The sequence below is a fragment of the Thermobia domestica genome, chromosome 11, assembly GCF_964235325.1.
Source record: "Thermobia domestica chromosome 11, izTheDome1.hap1.1, whole genome shotgun sequence".
In the NCBI taxonomy this organism is placed as follows: domain Eukaryota; kingdom Metazoa; phylum Arthropoda; class Insecta; order Zygentoma; family Lepismatidae; genus Thermobia; species Thermobia domestica.
The window spans coordinates 138,251,103-138,274,845 of record NC_137464.1 but is presented as its reverse complement, the minus strand read 5'-3'; positions in this window follow the sequence as shown (position 1 = coordinate 138,274,845).

Here is a 23,743-nt window from a genome sequence, read left to right as displayed (position 1 = left end):
CATCTTTTTCGGGAATATCCACGTACTGTAAATTGTGAGCCATATCGAATCCAACTAAAAGATACCGAACCAGTAGTTGGTAAGATGTATCAAATTCCTCAGCTTTACAACAAGAATTTGACAAAGAATTGGGAAAATGGATTCGTCTGGGAATTGCGGAGGAAGAACCTAGTGCGTATAGAAATCCTATACATTGTGTCCGTAAAGCCTCTGGAGGAGTGCGTCCGGTAATCGATTTAAGGTTGTTATCAACAGTGTCATTTTTCCGAAAATAAAAGTAGAGCCAATCAGCGAGATTCTAATTAGAATTTCCAACGCGAAAATTTTCAGCTCCATGGATGCCACCATGGGTTATTACGGGGTACCACTCCACCCGGACTCTTACATCTGTACTAGCTTTGTGTATTTAGGCCGTCAATATGTACTAAAGTTTTTCCAATGGGGCTCAAGTCCTCTCCCGCAATTTTTCAGAACGTAATGAATTCTTATTTTGGTTTAGCACTAGAAAATTCGTAGTTGTGTACTTAGATGACCTTCTCTGTTATAGTGACTTTCTCGAAGATCACTTTCAACTCTTAGAACAGGTTTTCAAAATATTTGAGTCCGCGAACTTATCTCTAAATTTTAAAAAATGCCAATTCATTCAGTTTGAAATTTTGTTTTTAGGGCAAGTTGTAAATGGGACAGAAATTAAACCTAACCCCAACATAATGAGATAATTAAAAACTTTTCTTTGCCAAATACTAAGAAGAAACTGCGTTCATTTTTAGGGATCCTCTCGTGGAGAAGAAGGTTTTTGTCAAATTTCGTAACACTAACAGCCCCTCTATATGATTTATTGAAGAAAGATCGAAAGTTTCTTATGGACGCTGAACATATTAATCTTTTCATTACTATAAGACAAATGCTTAGTGAACCTCCAGATTTAAGCCAACAAATTTTCGAAAAGGTTTTCCATATCTTTTCAGATGCGTCCATAGAAAATATTGCTGGCTATTTAGCTCAATATGAGAAGGAAAGTAATAAGAGTCTTGTAGTCATAGGTTATGCCAGTCGAAAATTAAAACCTTATGAGTTAACTTATTCTGTGTTTCAATTAGAGTTATTGGCCGTTTTGTTTCTGTGTGAATATTTTTCTTATTATGTATTAGGAAGACAAATAATTGTCCACTGTGACAACACAGCGGTCACGTATGCCTTTAGCTTGAAAGTGATCTTCGAGCACACCTAGGACACCTAGGACTACCTAGGACTACAAAATTATTGTTAAAGCTACAGCGTTTTGATATTACATTTGAACACAAAAAAGCGTCTGATAACAAAATTGCGGACATATTGAGTAGAACGACACCTCAATCATTAGAAAATATGCAAACATTCAATGTTAATCTTGTAACTAAATTTTCTGATGTAGGGCATGATCCAGAGGAAATCCCCGATCAGCAATTCCATGACCCGTATTGTTTGAAGTTAAGAAATAAGCTAGACACATCCAACAATTGCAATTCTATTCATTTGGTTCAAGGTATTCTATTTATGAGAAATGACAAAACAGGGAATTGGTTGTTAGTTATCCTCGAGAATCTAGTTTCTAAAGTAGTCGAGACTATTCATAATAACGGACATTTCGGGATCAGTAAGTGTGTAAATTTTGCAAAAAAAACTTTTCTACTGGCGACGACAGAAACATACATTTAAGCGATATATAAAAGATTGTGAAATCTGTGCTACTACGAAATTTTCAAGAAGGATAATTGCCTCCGAGGAATATCACATTGAAGCAGAAAGACCACACCAAAAATTGAGCATAGATATAGTAGGAAATTACCTTGCAGCTACGGCTGTTATTTTATTCTATCTGTCGTCGATGTTTTCACCCTGTTTGTTTGCTATTTTCCTTTAAGAACTTCATCAACTAACGAAATAATTAAAGTTCTAGAAAAAGAATACTTTCACATTTTCCCATATCCGAAATTTATAATATCGGATAAAGGTCCCCAATTTCTATCACACAAATGGAAGAAATATTGTGAAGATCGGAAAATTGTTTATACAACTTTACCCTAAAACCCAAAATCTAATGGAATTGCCGAAAGATCGCATACAGAGCTGAACAGAATAATACGTCTAAGTTGTCATAATAGTCATTCAAAATGGTAGAATGATGTGAAATATACACAAGACCTACTAATTATTCATATAATTCTAGTCTTGACTGTTCGCCTGCAGAGACTTTTATTTCTTACTCTATAGCTGATCGTTATAAATCTTATTTCCCTTGGCCGGACAAGATGAAAGTCATAGATACGAAGAACAAGTTCTTACAGGTTGTTCCGAGATTGTTGACGAAAAGAAAACGTAAAATTCAAAAGAACACACAATCAAGTATTCAATTAAAGAACGGAGACTTAGTAATGGTTACAACCCATTATCTCTCAGATGCGCATAAGAAATATGGAATATAAGGAGTATATGTAAGCATAAGGAATATATGCTTACATATATCGGACCATACACAGTTAGAAAAGTGAACAAGAACAACGTTTTGTTAAAAGACTTAAACGGAAGAGAAGTAACCAATCAAAATTTTTGTAATGTAAAATTATTAGATTACTCGCCGGGAAAGCGCATAGATTTATTGAAAGATTTTCAATAAAAAATCATAAATATGATTTTTTTTGTGCCACAGGGGAAAAATGTATCGGAATAATTTACCTTTACATTAAATTTCTACTTTGCTTTTGCGTTTCATAATTTTAAGGGGAAGGTTTAAGAGTTAGAACCTTAGGTATTGAACTCCTTTCATTTGAAGTGATTAAAGTAGACTTGCACAAACATGTGAGTTGTTAGTGTTATTCTACTAGGTTTTGATCCTTTCGTGTTCTCGTTTGTTTTCGTGTTCTCGTTTGCTTTCGTGATCTCGTTTGTTTTCCATGTGTAATTAACGTACTGCATAACGGTGTACAATTACTTGATCTGTGCCTACGCATACTTTACAATTGTATAAATAATTTTTAGGAACCTCAAAAATACCATATGCTTTAATATTTATAAAATAATTCCTCCAAAGAAAATTTTCTGCTATTTCTATAATTAAATTTTAGTATAAGTGTGGCTATTTTCATTCTGTACGTGCTTTCGCATGCTTTTAAAAACCGTGTGGGAAGCCTTACATTTCGTAGATTCTGCCCACAAAAGAAGACGTTATTGATAATGTTAGAAAAGAGGAAACGCGGACGAATATACATTATGTAAGTGGCGTGTTGTTTTATATAATTGTAAGGCAATATTAACCTTTAAAACACTCCATTTCAATTATAAATAATTGAAAATTTTAGTATTCATTCTTCTAGATTATCAGTAAGTAATGATCTGCAAGACTGTGCTTCATATTTTAAACTCGCTTTACTCCGTACTGAATATATTAACTTTCAATTGTAAATATCTGACAATTCTCGACTATCCCGTTCTTTGATTTTGTTTTAAATACGTCACTAAGTAATGTTCAGTGAGAGTATGCTTCATATTAGAACCCTTCATCGTTGTGCGCGACGGACTTACGTTTCAATTCTAAATTACAATAAAATAAGAACATTTCTATTTATAACTTGAACACGAATAAGTCAGTAACTAATGATAGTGATAAAATATTTCATCCGGCCATCTCTTCTTTTCCCGTACTGAATATCCGATTATTTACGTCTGCTGCCTTGCAGAATTTATACTTTAATATAGCAGGAACTTTTGATCAGAATGATTTTGCTTAATCTTTCAAATATTCCTTTCGTTCTTACTTAGAAGATTTACTTTTGAATTGAAAATATCTGTCCGGCTTCAGTTTCTTTTTCATTTTTCCTTGATATTTCGGTAAGTAACAAATAGCAAGATTCTGCTTTATCAATGAAATAGTCCATTCGCTATAATAATTGACATCAATCTTCAATACTAAATATCTAACAATTTGCGACATTTTGTTCTTTCATCTCCTTCTTGAATATGTCGGCAACTACCGATCAACAAGAGTCTACTTCAGCTTCCAAACACTCCATTTGCCAAAAACAATAGACCCATATTTCAATAGCAAATATCAAAGACTACGACAATTCTGTAATTTCATTCAATTCTTAAATTTATTAGTAACTAACAATTAACAAGGGTCAGCTTTATCTTTCAAGCACTCGATTCAACTTACTCAATAGAAACAAATAGCAATTCTAAATATATGCCAAAGTAGCCTTTTGCTGATCACTGGTTGCCAAAATACTTTAGAATGAATTGAAAGAACGGAATTGTCGTAAGTTAAAACTTATTTACATCAGAAATGTGAGTCAATTTAATAGGGCGAAAGAAGTGCCAGCAAGCTAATGCGGATTGATTTCGGTTCCTACAAGAAAGAATACCTAAGAAGAAACTGAATCAAAGGTATTGTCGGAAATTATGAGAAATTTACAATTGATAATTGGGACCAACAGTCCAAAATTCGGCGAAGGAATGCTTTGAATATGAAGCACCAGTTGCTGATCATTAGTTAAAGACATATTTAAAATTAAAATGGAAGACCGTAATTGTCGTAAAAAGCCTAATATTAACAATTCAAAGGGAATGTATTCAATAGATCGAAAACAGATTTTAGAAGGCGAAGCAGACTGCCTGATTGTTCATTTACTTATTTGTTATCTTAAATACTCTTCCTGCTCCTTAGTAACTGACATATTTATGGATAAAATGAAAGACGAGAATTTTTACATTTGAGATTTCGCCCAACTGATTGGTCTCACTTCTTAATTGTTGCTAACTGAGAATTGACGCCAATTCCGCTCTTTCGTTTATTCATAATAATATCTCTAACTAACGATCAGCAAGAGTCGGCTTCCTATTCAAACATTTGTCTTCGACGTACTGAATAGATATAATTTACAATTGTACATACTTGAACATTTAAGACAATTATGTTCTTTCATTTTATTCAAATATGCCAAAAACTAGAGATCAGCAACTGTGTAAATACATCAACTACCAAACACACCTTCGCCATATTTACTCGAATAACTCTTTAACTATAAATATTATGTGATATTAAACGTCAATATCCATTCTATGATTATATTCTAAAACATTTTAGTCACTAAGAATCAGCAAGAGTCTGATTTATGTACGAATGACACATTTCACCCTACTCCATACACTCGCTTTTCGTTTGTATGATGTAACATTTGAAGACAGCTGCTTTCTTTCATTTTATTCCTACATATGTAAGTAAAAAAATTTCAACGTCCAAACACTCCTTTGCATTTTCCAAACACTCCTTTCACCTTAAAGAATGGACTCACTGACCAATTGTAAATATATGGCCAATTACGAGAATCCCATTCTTTCATTTAATTCTTAAATATGAAGGCAATTACTGATTAGCAAGAAAATGCAGGAAGGAAGAAACCAGTACAGGTGAATGATTAGAAACTCCAACCGGAAAAAGGCTTAAATCTTGCGAATGGTGCGACATTTTGAGAAAAAGAATAATCGATAAATACTCCCCTTTATGATACGCATTGCCGATTATTTTCCTAAGACTTCCTTCTGTAGTGTCTTAAAGGGGCATGTACAGAAGTGTTAAATGAGTAGGATATTTATGGTCGTATGTGAATGATGCGCAGTGAAGAGAGCGCAGATTCGGCTAGTTGATTTGTAATTTACAAACGCTCCTTTCTTTCAATTTTAAGTATGTCAGGAAAGGTGTGCTACATTTTCCAAAGACTCCGTTGTCGTTATTGAATAACCTCACTTTTCAATTGTAATAATCTGACTTTTTGATACAATTTCGTTATTACATTTTATACTAAAACACGCCACTAAGCGATGATACCAAGAGTTTGTTTCATCTTCGAAAAACTCTTTGGTACTACTGAATGAGTTCTTTTGAATTGTAAATGATAGAAACATTATGATAATACCGTTTTCTCTCTTGTATATAATGCGTGAGAAGGTAATGTTCGTTATAGTCTATTCCACTCTGCAACTCTGGTTACGCCATATTAAATAGAGCAGCTTTTCAACCGTAAATAGCTAACAATTTTTGGCAATTCCGTTAATTCATTTTATTCTTAAATACGTCAGAGGTAACGATCTGGAAGAATCTGCGTGAGTTTCCCTACTCCAATCGCCCTGCTAACTGATCTCACTTCTCAATTTTATATATCTGACAATTTTCAACTCCGTTATCTCATTTAACTTAAATCTATCAGTAACAAAAGATCAGGGAAAGTCTATTTCAGGTTCCAAATACTCCCTTCGCCCTACTTAATGAAATTTTTACCATATTAAAGTATGTGACGATTTGGACAATTCCGTTCTCTCATTTTACACTTAAATATGTCAGTAACTAACTATCAACAAAGGTCTGCTTCAACTTTCAGATACTCCTTTCACCATAATTAATGGTCTCACTGTTAAATTCACAAATCTGATAATTTTCGACAATTCCGTCCCTTTAATTTTACTCTTTAAATCGTAAGAAAATAATGATCAACAATGGTTTTGCTTCGTGTTCAAATACTCTTTCGACCTATTAAATAGATGCGTTCTCTATTGTAAATATCTGACAATTAACGACATTTCCATTATTTCATTTTTTCTTATATGTGTCGGAAACTAAGAATCAACAAGAATCATCTTTAGGTCCTAAACAACCTTTTCGTTCTATTGAATACTGTATTAGTAATGCATTAGTATTGCCAATACTGCATTAGTATTGTCAATGAGTGACAAAATACGATATTTGCATTGTTTCCTTTTATTCTTAAATACGTTCCTAAAAGGGATCGCCAAGCGTCTGCTTCATTTTGCAAACACGCCTTTCGGCCTACAAAATCGATTCACATACCAATTGCTTATATCTGATATTTTACAATACCTATCCCCCATTTTGTTCATAAATATATTATTAACAAACGATCAGCAAGAGTCTGCTTCGTCCTCGAAACTCTTCTTTCGGTCTACTAAATGTACTCCTCTTACAATATTACATATCGGTGAAATAACGACAATACCGTTCTTTTTCCACTTTCCAATTGTACCTGGCAATTCACGTTAATTCCATTCTTTCATTTTATCCTAAAATAAGTCAGTAAGTAATGATCACTTAGAGTCTGCTTTATCATCCAAGCACACCTTTCGCTCTGACAAATAGAATCTTTCAACTGTAAATATATTAGAAATATACGACATTTCCGTTCTTTCATTTTATTTTGAAATATGTCAGTAACTAACGATCAGCAAGAGTTAATTCAGCTTGGAAAAAATACTTTCATCCTACAGAATGGTATCACTTTTCACTCGATAGTGTCTTACTATTTACGACTATTCTGATCTTTCATTTTCTACTATATATGTCAGTAACTAACGATTAGCAGGAGCCTCCTTCAGCTTAAAAACACACCTTTACCATACTACATAGAATTGGTTATTAATTATAAATATGTGAGAAACCGCGACAGTTATATTATTTCAATTAATCTAAAATATTTCAATGACTATCATTATATATGCCAAAACACAGCTCAAAGAACAAACTTTTCAATTTTAAATATTTGTCAATTTATCTCTTATCCGTTCTCTCATTTTATTTTTAAATATGTCAGTAACTAAACCATCAGCAATAGACTACTTCAACTTCAAATACTCGTTTGCCGCTATTGTATTGACCCACTTTTGAATAGTAAGTATATGAGTATTGTGTTCTTTTTACTTTATTCTTAATTATGCCCTCAGGTAGCAATCGCCAAATTTCTGTATCAGAATCCAAACACACCCTTCGCTATAAAGAATGAACTAATTTTAATACTACATATCCGGTATTTTACGTCAATTCCATTATTTTTTATTCTAAAACAGTCCATTTAATGAAGGATCATCAAGAGTGATTTATATACCAAAACGCACCTTTTACCTATGCAAACGACTCTATTTTATAATGTAAATAAATGACAATTTACAAGTGCTTCGTTGTTTCGTTTTATTTTTAGTATCCCAGCAACTAGCGATCAGCAAAATACATTTCATATTCTGATCACTTGTTTCGCACTACTAAATAGTCCACTTTTTCTATTATAAATACACTACAGTTTACGACAATTGCGATCTATCGTTTAAGTCTAAATTTTGTTAGAAAATAACGATAAGCAAGATTTGGTGTTATATAACATACACACATTTCGCCCCACTCGCCCCTTTTCATTTGTAACTATCTAATAGTTAACGACTATTTGATTCTTTCAATTTTATTTTAACATACATGAGTTAGTAATGATGTTCAGAAGTGTACATCATCTTCCAAACAGTCCTTTACGCCATAATAAGTACACTCACTCTCAATTGTAATTATGAACTGAGAATGAACGTTCCCTTCTTACTGTGTTCGCTGTCAACTTAGTAACTCTGGTTATCAGAAAGCATCGAAACTTTCGGCTAATCAAATAAGCTTTTCATATAAACTCAACGTATGCTTTGATTAGTAACTAAGTGACACATATTTCACAAGCAGAAAAAGTCATTAATTTCAGAAGTCTCTTGGTGAAAATTCTCCATATCTAGTTTCTAGAATGATATCACGGTAGAATTGTGTTGATAAGAATATCGTATCATATTTCGTCATTCTGACATCCTCTTCCCCTCTAATGCTATACACTCAGGTTCTTGGTGTGTTAATGCTGTCTTACTCGGAAGATTTAACCAAGTCTTCACTCGCGTATCGCGTCTCGATTTCCTATTCACAAACAACCTTTGGATAGCTATTCATCTTGTGAAAGATTCGCCACAACGATTGTGTAATGGTGGGATACACATATTTCCTTCTGATATAAACTATGTAGTCCCTCTGTATTTCTTCAATATTTCAACATTAAGTTCTAATACTATATATACTACACTTCTGCATACAGTAAATAAAGGCAAGAAAAGTAAAAAAGGCACATGCGTTATGACATTAGATCAGCCAATATACTTGAAAGGTGTTCAAATCGTACCTCAGCTGAAGACATTTCTAATCGGTCCAAAAATTACCCCCTTTTAGAGGTTTGCAGCTAAGTAATTTCTAGACACGATTGGATACATTATGTCAGGAAATGGTATGGAAGAACTATGGTGTTTCCTGAACACTATGACAACTTTAAGGAAATTGCTGAATGACAATGCCTACTCAAGATCATTGAGAACTCACTTCTAGACTTTGCTCGGGGACCTCTACATGTAGTTATGAAGACATTTACAACCATCGAAGGAGATGAAAAAATCTAGAATCTGCGATCTTATTCAACAACGTCTGGATGACAAAATCAATATGCAACATTTACAAAAAAATGAAACTGCATGACAAAAACCATTTTAGGGAACCTCAAAATTAAGACGGTTACATTTTCGAACCGATAACTTTGGCTGCAGTATACAGAAATAGTCATAATCGTACTGCAATTCATCCCAAAGAACTAGTTAGAACAGGGGACTAAAACCTTCATTTGAAGGGAATTAAATAAAGCTTCCGTTTCCTCACGCAGCTGGTCATCTTTTCTATGAAAAATTTTCACATCACTATACTCAACAGATGGAAGCCCTGAAAGCAAATACAGCTTCAGAATAACAGATTTTAACAACTCAAAGAACATTCACAATTCGCAAGAATAAAGGCCTTGTTGAGCGAAGTTCCAAGTGATATGATTATCGAACAGTGCTTAAATAAGGGCAAGAAATTTTCTCGTGGATTAACTCAACGTCAGACACTACGTAAGCAAAATTAATCCTTTATTCCCAAACACTGTTACAATAACAGAAGTTCTACAGGACTTTTGTTGTCATCAGTTTATCAGTTCATTAGCTAAATAAATTCATCGGGCGGATTTGTCTCACACACCAAGAGAAGCGGGACTGGTTCTACAAGGTAATCACGTACATAATTACCTAAGGATCAACTGTTATTTTTTCCGGCCAATAACCTCTATGTGAATCCTTTACAAGTTTACGACCATAAGTGTAATATAACCGTTACGGAATATTGTTAAGGTTCGTGGCCTTCTATATAAAAAGCAGCTTGGTACTGTCGCAAAAAATCAAGGTGCTGAGCAGTAATCATTCATTGTTTTTAAAGGGTATAAAACCTAAAGAAAGTAGTTGAAACCAACTGGGATCGACGTGTTTTAGAGGTTTCATTCATATGCCCCCCCCCTCTTGGAAAAAAGTGCACATCGAGTCTCTGCATGTACTTCATGTCGGAACATCGTTCTTTATTAAGTGTTAAACTTGAGTTCTTTTTTGGAGAGTCGAAAACTAAACGGCAGTTACACAATTTCCTCTGTCCTTGCTGACTGCAGAATCCTCGGAGTCAATTATCAGCTGTTGAACATCTTATCATAGATAATCAAACAATAGAAATTTTTATAAACGTACAATTGAAAGTTACTTTAGAGCGCGAAAGTGATATCTAAATGAATTGGTTTTTGCTCGTTGACTTGTGTGTGTCCTGCTACGGTTTCTTATCCTCTTCGGGTGCCAAAGCAGTTTCTGTTAAAGGATTCCAAAATATGTAAACAGAACAATAGACCATCTTAATGTTTTAACCTTTTCCTTAAACCTTAATTTAAAGTTTCATCAAGATCGTCTTCATTTCCATTTTGGTAGGTCAAAATGTGAAGACGATATAACAAAATAATAATCATAACTGATTGGATCAACAAATAAGCCGTTGAGAATGACATATTGGTTTTTACATGTGTTGTTCGTTATCATCTATATCAGATTGTGTTCCGATCTGCCATTTCTACATGAACTCCATTGGCAGAATACACAAAACCTTGAGTACTTCATATCGGCTCCTTAACACTATTTGGCACGTTCACAATCATATCTTGCAGTCACTTTTTATCTACACGTGAATAAGATTATCCGGCAGGGACCTACACCTACCTCTTTTGATTGGGTTCAAAATTAGACTATTTACTGCTGGAGTTGGAGGTACTTCCAAATTCAATGCTGCACACTTGAGTGTTAGTAGGGGAAAAAGTGGCAATATTTAAGCTTTGTAACTACTCCCTTGTTATACCTGATATGGATTATACAAGGGAGGACATGTTTCCTTCTCCATACAGACGAATAAGAAATGTGTAATCTTGACCATTTTGTCAGGATTGAGTTTTGGTTGGTTAAAGACTCTGACTAACTTGCACAATTTTTCTTCTTTATGAATATACTTGAAGGCTGCCAACTATTCACTACTGAGTATAGCTGAGGTCGTGTCACAGCCTGTTGCATAATGAAAAAGTGAAAGCAATCTTTTAATGACGTTAAAAATTCTTTAAATTTAATAATTTGGTAGAATTTCTTTTCAGTTCAGCTTCTATGTGCCCTTAAAAGTATCATCAACTGCTCATGAGGTCTTCTAGTAAGATTCATAGAGATCTGAATCAGACTTATCAAGCAGGTACAGATTTCGTGTTTGTAGTTTCTTCCATTATTCTTGTCCATATACAGCAACCTTTACTCCTTCGAAATCTGCTTGCATCATTTGAAGCCCTCTAGTTTTGATCTCGAGGTTTCTCAAGAACTGTTTCAATTTTCGTGGCTTAAATGGCAGATTTAAATTGGATCGTTGCAGATATTTCCCAAATGTTCTTCTTTGTCTTTTGGTACTTTCCGTGCTTAATTGTAATTTATATCCATAAAATATAAGGTGAAAATAGCGCTTAACATATTTTATATACGTAGATAAAACTGATTTTAGTTGCCATTTTAGTCCACACGATTGCGTGTAGAAATACTCTTCCTCCTACGTGTGGGTTTTTAAAACCCAATAAAAGAGTGAGACTGGAATATTTACCGCATTCGAACTACCATTCTTTCGCGTTGACATATTTTCACACAAGGAAAGTGGCATTAGCTCAACGTGCCGCTCAGATGATAAACTGCTTCCTTCAAAAGACTATAGAGCTTCTTTTGTCGTAACAGTATTTGGGAAAGAAGGATTAAACTTTCTAACGTTCTGTCTGACGTTGCGTTAATCCCCCAGAAAAAATTGTGGCTTTCGTTAAGCACTTTTCGATAATCATATAACTTGGAACTTCGCTCAAGAAGGCCTCCTTTACTGCGAATTGTGAATTTTCCTTTAGTTGTTAATATCTTCTGATCTTTTGATACCGTAGTTGCCTCCTAAGCTTCCATCAGTTGATATTATTAATGTGCAAATTTTGCATAGAAAAAAATTTCCAGCTGCGTGAGAAAACGGAAGCATTAATTTAATTGCCTACAAATGAAGATCTAGTCCGCTGTTCAATGTAGTCCCTTTGGATGAATGGCAATACAATTATGACCTTCTCTATATACTGCAGCCAAAGTTAACGTTTCGGAAAATGTCACCGTCTTATTTTTGATACTTCTTAAGATTTTTTTTGTCATGCAGTTTCATTATCTCTTAAATGTTGCATATTTTTTTCGTTATCCAGACGTTGTTACATAAGATCGCAGATCCTAGATTTTGTCATCTCCTCTGAGGGTTGTAAATGTCTTCAATACCACATGCAGAAGTCCCGGAGCAAACTCTAGAAGCGAGTTCTCAATGATCTTAAGTAGGCATGGCTATTGAACAGTTTCACTAAAGTTGTCATAGTGTACAGGATGCCCAAAAGGTCTTCTACACCATTTCCAAACCCAATGTACGCTGCAGGTACGGATTGAACATCCTTCCAGGATAAGGGCTGATCTAATGTCATAACGCATCTGCTTTGGTAACTTCTCTTGCACACATTTACTGTATGCAGAAGAGTAGAGTATTAGTAAAATACTATTTCAATAAAGTCAAGAGATATCATTACGTTCCTGAAGCTGGCTCCCCCACCTCTCGCAAATTACACCGAACATTGCACATCGTTAGTGCACGTTAGTGTACTCAGAACTAACGTTAGTGCTATCATCGTTTACGAGATATTGAAGATTTTAGGTGGGTGGGCAACTTCGTCTTTATGCAGACAGATTTTCACAAAACTTAGCGCATCGTTAGTGCACTTAAACACACTAAGAACTAACGTTAGTGCCATCATATTTTATGATTTATTCAAGATTTTTGGTGGGGGCCTACTTCAGAAATATCAAATTCTATACAAATAGAGGTAGAAACACGAGGTTAGCGGCAGTCGTTAGTGCATCGTTAGTGCTCTTAAACACACTAAGCACTAGCGTTAGGTCTACCATTTAAGCCACGAAAATTGAAACAGTTCTTGAGAAACCTCGAGATCAAAACTAGAGGGCTTCAAATGATGCAAGCAGATTTCGAAAGTTTAAAGGTTGCTGTATATGGACAAGAATAATGGAAGAAACTACAAACACGAAATCTGTACCTGTTGATAAGTCTGATTCAGATCTCTATGAATCTTACTAGAAGTTAGTCAGAGTCTTTAACCAACCAAAACTCAATCCTGACAAAATGGTCAAGATTACACATTTCTTATTCTTCTGTATGGAGAAGGAAACATGTCCTCCCTTGTATAATCCATATCAGGTATAACAAGGGAGTAGTTACAAAGCTTAAATATTGCCACTTTTTCCCCTACTAACACTCAAGTGTGCAGCATTGAATTTGGAAGTACCTCCAACTCCAGCAGTAAATAGTCTAATTTTGAACCCAATCGAAAGAGGTAGGTGTATGTCCCTGCCGGATAATCTTATTCACGTGAAGATAAAAAGTGACTGCAAGATAGGATTGTGAACGTGCCAAATAGTGTTAAGGAGCCGATATGAAGTACTCAAGGTTTTGTGTATTCTGCCAATGGAGTTCATGTAGAAATGGCAGACCGGAACACAATCTGATATAGATGATAACGAACAACACATGTAAAAACCAATATGTCATTCTCAACGGCTTATTTGTTGATCCAATCACTTATGATTATTATTTTGTTATATTGTCCTCACATTTTTGACCTACCAAAATGGAAATGAAGACGATCTTGATGAAACTTTAAATTAAGGTTTAAGGAAAAGGTTAAAACATTAAGATGGTCTATTGTTCTGTTTACATATTTTGGAATCCTTTAACAGAAACTGCTTTGGCACCCGAAGAGGAAATGAAACCGTAGCAGGACCCACAAGTCAAGGAGCAAAAACCAATTCATTTAGATATGATTTTCGCGCTCTAAAGTAACTTTCAATTGTACGTTTATAAAAATTTCTATTGTTTGATTATTTATGATAAGATGTTCAAAAGCTGATGATTGACTCCGAGAATTCTGCAGTCAGCAAGGACAGAGAAAATTGTCTAACTGCCGTTTAGTTTTCGACTCTCCTAAAAAGAACTCAAGTTTAACACTTAATAAAGAACGATGTTCCGACATGAGGTACATGCAGAGACTCTTTTTTCCAAGAGGGGGCATATGAATGAAACCTCTAAAACACGTCGATCCCAGTTGGTTTCAACTACTTTCTTTATGTTTTATACCCTATAAAAACAATGAATGATTACTGTTCAGCACCTTGATTTTTTGCGACAGTACCAAGCTGCTTTTTATATAGAAGGCCACGAACCTTAACAATATTCCGTAACAGTTATATTACAGTTATGGTCGTAAACTTGTAAAGGATTCACATAGAGGTTATTGGCCGGAAAAAATAACAGTTGATCCTTAGGTAATTATGTACGTGATTACCTTGTAGAACCAGTCCCGCTTCTCTTGGTGTGAGAGACAAATCCGCCCGATGAATTTATTTAGCTAATGAACTGATAAACTGATGAGAACAAAAGTCCTTTAGAACTTCTGTAAATGTAACAGTGTTTGGGAATAAAGGATTAATTTTGCTTACGTAGTGTCTGACGTTGAGTTAATCCACGAGAAAATTTCTTGCCCTTATTTAAGCACTGTTCGATAATCATATCACTTGGAACTTCGCTCAACAAGGCCTTTATTCTTGCGAATTGTGAATGTTCTTTGAGTTGTTAAAATCTGTTATTCTGAAGCCGTATTTGCTTTCAGGGCTTCCATCTGTTGAGTATAGTGATGTGAAAATTTTTCATAGAAAAGATGACCAGCTGCGTGAGGAAACGGAAGCTTTATTTAATTCCCTTCAAATAAAGGTTTTAGTCCCCTGTTCTATCTAGTTCTTTGGGATGAATTGCAGTACGATTATGACTATTTCTATATACTGCAGCCAAAGTTATCGGTTCGAAAATGTAACCGTCTTAATTTTGAGGTTCCCTAAAATGGTTTTTGTCATGCAGTTTCATTTTTTTGTAAATGTTGCATATTGATTTCGTCATCCAGACGTTGTTGAATAAGATCGCAGATTCTAGATTTTTTCATCTCCATCGATGGTTGTAAATGTCTTCATAACCACATGTAGAGCTCCCCGAGCAAAGTCTAGAAGTGAGTTCTCAATGATCTTGAGTAGGCATGGTCATTCAGCAATTTCCCTAAAGTTGTCATAGTGTTCAGGAAACACCAAAGTTCTTCCATACCATTTCCTGACATAATGTATCCAATGGTGTCTAGAAATTACTTAACTGCAAACCTCTAAAAGGGGGTAATTTTTGGACCGATTAGAAATGTCTTCAACAGAGGTACGATTTGAACACCTCTCAAGTATAATGGCTGATCTAATGCCTTTTTTACTTTTTTTGCAATTATTTACTGTATGCAGAAGTGTAGTATATATAGTATTAGTACTTAATGTTGAAATATTGAAGAAATACAGAGGGACTACATAGTTTATATCAAAAGGAAAGATGTGTATCCCACCATTACACAATCGTTGTGGCGAATCTTTCACAAGATGAATAGCTATCCAAAGGTTGTTTGTGAATAGGAAATCGAGACGCGATACGCGAGTGAAGACTTGGTTAAATCTTCCGAGTAAGACAGCATTGACACACCAAGAACCTGAGTGTATAGCATTAGAGGGGAAGAGGATGTCAGAATGACGAAATATGATACGATATTCTTATCAACACAATTCTACCGTGATATCATTCTAGAAACTAGATATGGAGAATTTTCACCAAGAGACTTCTGAAATTAATGACTTTTTCTGCTTTGTTAAATATGTGTCACTTAGTTACTAATCAAAGCATACGTTGAGTTTATATGAAAAGCTTATTTGATTAGCCGAAAGTTTTGATGCTTTCTGATAACAAGAGTTACTAAGTTGACAGCGAACACAGTAAGAAGGGAACGTTCATTCTCAGTTCATAATTACAATTGAGAGTGAGTGTACTTATTATGGTGTAAAGGACTGTTTGGAAGATGATGTACACTTCTGAACATCATTACTAACCCATGTATGTTAAAATAAAATTGAAAGAATCAAATAGTCGTTAACTATTAGATAGTTACAAATGAAAATGGGCGAGTGGGGCGAAATGTATGTTATATAACACCAAATCTTGCTTATCGTTATTTTCTAACAAAATTTAGACTAAAACGATAGATCGCAATTGTCGTAAACTGTAGTGTATTTATAATAGAAAAAGTGGACTATTTAGTAGTGCGAAACAAGTGATTAGAATATGAAATGTATTTTGCTGATCGCTAGTTGCTGGGATACTAAAAAGAAAACGAAACAACGAAGCACTCGTAAATTGTCATATATTTACATTATAAAATAGAGTCGTTTGCATATTGAAAAGGTGCGTTTTGGTATATAAATCACTCTTGATGATCCTTCATTAAATGGACTGTTTTAGAATGAAAAATAATGGAATTGACGTAAATTACCGGATATGTAGTATTAAAATAAGTTCATTCTCTATAGCGAAGGGTGTGTTTGGATTCTGATACAGAAATTTGGCGATTGCTACCTGAGGGTATAATTAAGAATAAAGTAAAAAGAACACAATACTCATATACTTACTATTCAAAAGTGGGTCAATACAATAGCGGCAAACGAGTATTTGAAGTTGAAGTAGTCTATTGCTGATGGTTTAGTTACTGACATATTTAAAAATAAAATGAGAGAACGGATAAGAGAAAAATTGACAAATATTTAAAATTGAAAAGTTTGTTCCTTGAGCTGTGTTTTGGCATATATAATGATAGTCATTGAAATATTTTAGATTAATTGAAATAATATAACTGTCGCGGATTCTCACATATTTACAATTCATAACCAATTCTATGTAGTATGGTAAAGGTGTGTTTTTAAGCTGAAGGAGGCTCCTGCTAATCGTTAGTTACTGACATATATAGTAGAAAATGAAAGATCAGAATAGTCGTAAATAGTAAGACACTATCGAGTGAAAAGTGATACCATTCTGTAGGATGAAAGTATTTTTTCCAAGCTGAATTAACTCTTGCTGATCGTTAGTTACTGACATATTTCAAAATAAAATGAAAGAACGGAAATGTCGTATATTTCTAATATATTTACAGTTGAAAAATTCTATTTGTCAGAGCGAAAGGTGTGTTTGGATGATAAAGCAGACTCTAAGTGATCATTTCTTACTGACTTATTTTAGGATAAAATGAAAGAATGGAATTAACGTGAATTGCCAGGTACAATTGGAAAGTGGAAAAAGAACGGTATTGTCGTTATTTCACCGATATGTAATATTGTAAGGGGAGTACATTTAGTAGACCGAAAGAAGAGTTTAGAGGACGAAGCAGACCCTTGCTGATCGTTTGTAATAATATATTTATGAACAAAATGGGGGATAGGTATTGTAAAATATCAGATATAAGCAATTGGTATGTGAATCGATTTTGTAGGCCGAAAGGCGTGTTTGCAAAATGAAGCAGACGCTTGGCGATCCCTTTTAGGAACGTATTTAAGAATAAAAGGAAACAATGCAAATATCGTATTTTGTCACTCATTAGCAATACTAATGCAGTATTGGCAATACTTATGCATTACTAATACAGTATTCAATAGAACGAAAAGGTTCTTTAGGACCTAAAGATGATTCTTGTTGATTCTTAGTTTCCGACACATATAAGAAAAAATGAAATAATGGAAATGTCGTTAATTGTCAGATATTTACAATAGAGAACGCATCTATTTAATAGGTCGAAAGAGTATTTGAACACGAAGCAAAACCATTGTTGATCATTATTTTCTTACGATTTAAAGAGTAAAATTAAAGGGACGGAATTGTCGAAAATTATCAGATTTGTGAATTTAACAGTGAGACCATTAATTATGGTGAAAGGAGTATCTGAAAGTTGAAGCAGACCTTTGTTGATTGTTAGTTACTGACATATTTAAGTGTAGAATGAAAGAACGGAATTGTGCAAATCGTCACATACTTTAATATGGTAAAAATTTCATTAAGTAGGGAGTATTTGGAACCTGAAATAGACTTTCCCTGATCTTTTGTTACTGATAGATTTAAGTTAGATGAGATAACGGAGTTGAAAATTGTCAGATATATAAAATTGAGAAGTGAGATCAGTTAGCAGGGCGATTGGAGTAGGGAAACTCACGCAGATTCTTCCAGATCGTTACCTCTGACGTATTTAAGAATAAAATGAATTAACGGAATTGCCTTAAATTGTTAGCTATTTACGGTTGAAAAGCTGCTCTATTTTATATGGCGAAACCAGAGTTGCAAAGTGGAAATAGACTATAACGAACATTACCTTCTTACGAATTATATACAAGAGAGAAAACGGAATTATCATAATGTTTCTATCATTCACCATTTAAAAGAACTCATTCAGTAGTACCAAAGAGTTTTTCGAAGATGAAACAGACTCTTGGTATCATCGCTTAGTGGCGTGTTTAAGTATAAAATGTAATAACGAAATTGTATCAAAAGGTCAGATTATTACAATTGAAAAGTGAGGTTATTCAATAAGGACAACGGAGTCTTTGGAAAATGTAGCACACTCTTCCTGACATACTTAAAATTGAAAGAAAGGAGCGCTTGCAAATTACAAATCGACTAGCCGAACCTGCGCTCTCTTCACTGCGCATCATTCACATACGACCATAAATATCCTACTCATTTAACACTTCTGTACATGCCCCTTTACAGACACTACAGAAGGAAGTCTTAGGAAAATAATCGGCAATGCGTATCATAAAGGGGAGTATTTATCGATTATTCTTTTTCTCAAAATGTCGCACCGTTCGCAAGATTTAAGCCTTTTTCTAGTTGGAGTTTCAAATCATTCACCTGTACTGGTTTCTTCCTTCCTGCATTTTCTTGCTAATCAGTAATTGCCTTCATATTTAAGAATTAAATGAAAGAATGGGATTCTCGTAATTGGCCATATATTTACAATTGGTCAGTGAGTCCATTCTTTAAGGTGAAAGGAGTGTTTGGAAAATGCAAAGGAGTGTTTGGACGTTGAAATTTTTTTACTTACGTATCTATTATATAAAAGAGAACGCACAAATCCTTTGTTAGCTCATCACGCTAATACGGCTGAACCAATTTCTTTCATTTTTGGGGGGTTATTAGGATTTGGACCCTAGATGGTTTTTATCATATCACTTTAATTTTTAATTACCAGTGTCTTGAGATAATTGACCATTCAAGTGTCCATAACGTACAAATCCTTTGTTAGTTCATCATAGGTATAAAAATAAACGTATTTATATGCAACCCGCATGACCGTGTCACTCGGCGGGTTAACATAAATGACAGGCGCTATAATGTTAACATTTACTGCAATTTGAAAGCGAAAAAGTAAAAATTATCTAAGTAACAACGTTTATTGCGTTCCGGGGTGACCGCAGCGAAGCGGGGTGAACGCTGCTAGTGTAGGAATAAAATGAAAGAAAGCAGCAGTCTTCAAATGTTACATGATACAAACGAAAAGTGAGTGCATGGAGTAGGGTGAAATGTGTCATTCGTACACAAATCAGACTTTTGCTGATTCTTAGTGACTAAAATATTTTAGAATAAAATCATAGAATGGATATTGACGTTAATTATCACATATGCTACATTGATAATTCAGTGTATTCACTAAAGCCAAAATTGTGTGCTTGTTAGATAATGCGTTTAATTGGCGATCGCTAGTTGAAGGTATAATTAAGAATAAAGTAAAAAAACAATATTTTTCAGATAATTATTTCAAGCTCAAACACAGTCTTGCGGGTCGTTAGTTACTGTTATATTTAAGTATAATATGACGGAACGAAATTCTCATTATTAGTCAGGTATATAAAATTAAAAAGTCAGTTTATTCAGTAGAGCAAAGATAATGATTGTAAGCTGAAGTAGTCTCTTGCTGATCGTTAGTTTCAGAAATATTAAAGATTAAAATGAAACAACCTTATTGTCGTAATTTGTGATATATTTACAGTTAAAGAGATATTCGAGTAAATATGGCGAAGGTGTGTTTGGTATTTTCACTGTTGCTGATCGCTAGTTAATGGCATATTTTGAATAAAATGAAAGAACTTAATAGTCTTAAATGGTCAAGTATGTATAATTTTAAAGTATATATATTCAGTACGTCGAAGACAAATGTTTGAATAGGAAGCCGACTCTAGCTGATCGTTAGTTAGTGATATTATTATGAATAAACGAAAGAGCGGAATTGGCGTCAATTCTCAGTTAGCAACAATTAAGAAGTGAGACCAATCAGTTGGGCGAAATCTCAAATGTAAAAATTCTCGTCTTTCATTTTCTCCATAAATATGTAAGTTACTAAGGAGCAGGAAGAGTTTATTTAAGATAACAAATAAGTAAATGAACAATCAGGCAGACTTTTGCTGATTCTTAGTGACTAAAATATTTTAGAATAAAATCATAGAATGGATATTGACGTTAATTATCACATATGCTACATTGAAAATTCAGTGTATTCACTAAAGCCAAAATTGTGTGCTTGTTAGCTAATGCGTTTAATTGGCGATCGCTAGTAGAAGGTATAATTAAGAATAAAGTAAAAAAACAATATTTTTCAGATAATTATTGTTAAAAATTGAAACCACACACTAGGGAGAAAGGGTCTTTTTCAAGCCCAAACACAGTCTTGCTGGTCGTTAGTTACTGTTATATTTAAGAATAATATGACGGAACGAAATGCTCATTATTAGTCAGGTATATAAAATTAAAAAGTCAGTTTATTCAGTAGAGCCAAGAGAATGATTGTAAGCTGAAGTAGACTCTTGCTTATCGTTAATTACAGAAATATTCAAGAATAAAATGAAACAACCATATTGTCGTAATTTGTCATATATTTACAGTTAAAGAGTTATTCGAGTAAATATGGAGAAGGTGTGTTTGGTAGTTGATGTATTTACACAGTTGCTGATCTCTAGTTAATGGCATATTTTGAATAAAATGAAAGAACATAATTGTCTTAAATGTTCAAGTATGTACAATTGTAAAGTATATATATTCAGTACGTCGAAGACAAATGTTTGAATAGGAAGCCGACTCTAGCTGATCGTTAGTTAGTGATATTATTATGAATAAACGAAAGAGCGGAATTGGCGTCAATTCTCAGTTAGCAACAATTAAGAAGTGAGACCAATCAGTTGGGCGAAATCTCAAATGTAAAAATTCTCGTCTTTCATTTTCTCCATAAATATGTAAGTTACTAAGGAGCAGGAAGAGTTTATTTAAGATAACAAATAAGTAAATGAACAATCAGGCAGTCTGCTTCGCCTTCTAAAATCTGTTTTCGACCTATTGAATACATTCCCTTTGAATTGTTAATATTAGGCTTTTTACGACAATACGGTCTTCCATTTTAATTTTAAATATGTCTTTAACTAATGATCAGAAACTGGTTGCTTCATATTCCAAGCATTCCTTCGCCGAATTTTGGACTGTTGGTCCCAATTTTCAATTGTAAATTTCTCATAATTTCCGACAATACCTTTGATTCAGTTTCTTCTTAGGTATTCTTTCTTGTAGGAACCGAAATCAATCCGCATCAGCTTGCTGGCACTTCTTTCGCCCTATTAAATTGACTCACATTTCTTATGTAAATAAGCTTTAACTTACGACAATTCCGTTCTTTCAATTCATTCTAAAGTATTTTGGCAACTAGTGATCAGCAAAAGGCTACTTTGGCATATATTTAGAATTGCTATTTGTTTCTATTGAGTAAGTTGAACCGAGTGCTTGAAACTGATTCCAATGTGTTTAATGAATGTATCATGGCGCTTGTCGACATCTACTGTTATTATCTTTTTATCTAAATACGTTCTGACATCTACAATTAGTAATACCATTATTTCTGCAGAAAACCAATCGGCAGCCTTGTAAGTAAATCTTTTGCCATATGAAGGGAATTTTACAACAAATTTTATGAGTATTAAAGTGTGAGTTGTTTTTAAAAAATGCTAATCTCACTACGCTTATTATCAAATATTACTAAGTCTGTTTGTTTGTAGAGCATGCTAACTGCTTGCATTTGTTTTGTTAAGAGAACAACAAGTGTCTCGACATCTCTTAACTAAAGATCTGAATGTTTCTGTAACTTGGTAATACAGTGTTCTCTGAATGCAGTCTGAAGTATAGATCTAAGCACATATCTGTAAGTTTCAACTCTTTTTGCTAATATTAACGGCTCTTTGTAGGACTGTGGAAGGAATGTAATTTAGGCAGTTTGCCATGATATTTCGCTACATGCATCGATTATCTATGCAGAATTCTACAGACGATTAGGTGCTTCTATTTTTGTAAAGGAATTTACTTGATGATCTACGATGGCTCTGGTCAACGGCCATGAATATGCTCGGATACATACCAGGCCAAATGAGAGTCTGGTTCAGTGTTAGAAATGACTACACTTGGTAAACCTTAACTGCAGGCGATTAATCGGGTACAATTTGTGGAGTAGCTTTCTGCTCTTGAGAAGATACCTTTGAGTCTATGGACAGGACACGCAATCTATATTCACGTCAGCGAGATGAGGTGGTGCTGAGTTAACAAATAAAATTACAGAAATACTTCTTGTTGATCATTCCGTCTGAGATATGAAAGGTGTCAAAAATTATTCAGTCGGTGCACTAATCTGCTACACAGCCGAAGCTTACCAGAACTTTATTCACCGGTAATTAAACGTTTAGAAGATCGAGAAATTCAAATCCTCCAATAAGATTTAAAAAGTGTGCGTAATGGCAGTCTGTAGTGCAAGATGAACCGTGCGAATCAGAAAGACATTAAGGTTCTATAGCCCGAAGATTATTGGGATCTATACGTAGCGTTATCAATATAGAATCTTGATGAAGTGAGTCAAGGTTGGAAAAGACCCTCGAAATTTTTTATAGACGCAAGTTTAACTTACCGAGCAAGTACTCGAACACTATTACTAAGGGAGAAAATTCAGGGCTTCTACTCCTGATGTGGAAAGTGAGTAAGAACATAAGCAGGCATTTATGCTGCTCGTGTTAAAGAATTCGAATAAATGTAAACAGAACAATAAACCACTTTGTTTTACACCTTGTTTTTATACCTTCATTTAAAGTTACATCAAGATCATCTTCATGTCCAATTTGTTGGGTCTTTAAGGCGGTGACGTTTACACAAAATAATAATCATAACTGATTAAAGCAAGAATTATGCCGTTGTCAATGACATTTTGATTTTCTTCACTGTTGTTCCTAATCATCTATATCAGATTGTTTTCCATTCTGCCAATTCTACATGAACTGTCTTGGCAGAATACACAAAACCCTGAATACTACATATCGGCTCTTTTACACTAAATTGTGACTGGTTCACAAATCTATCTTTCAGTCACTTTTTTATCTACAGGTAAGTAATCTTTTCTGGCTGGAACTGATGGTAGCTGTTTTTGTCCTGGAATTC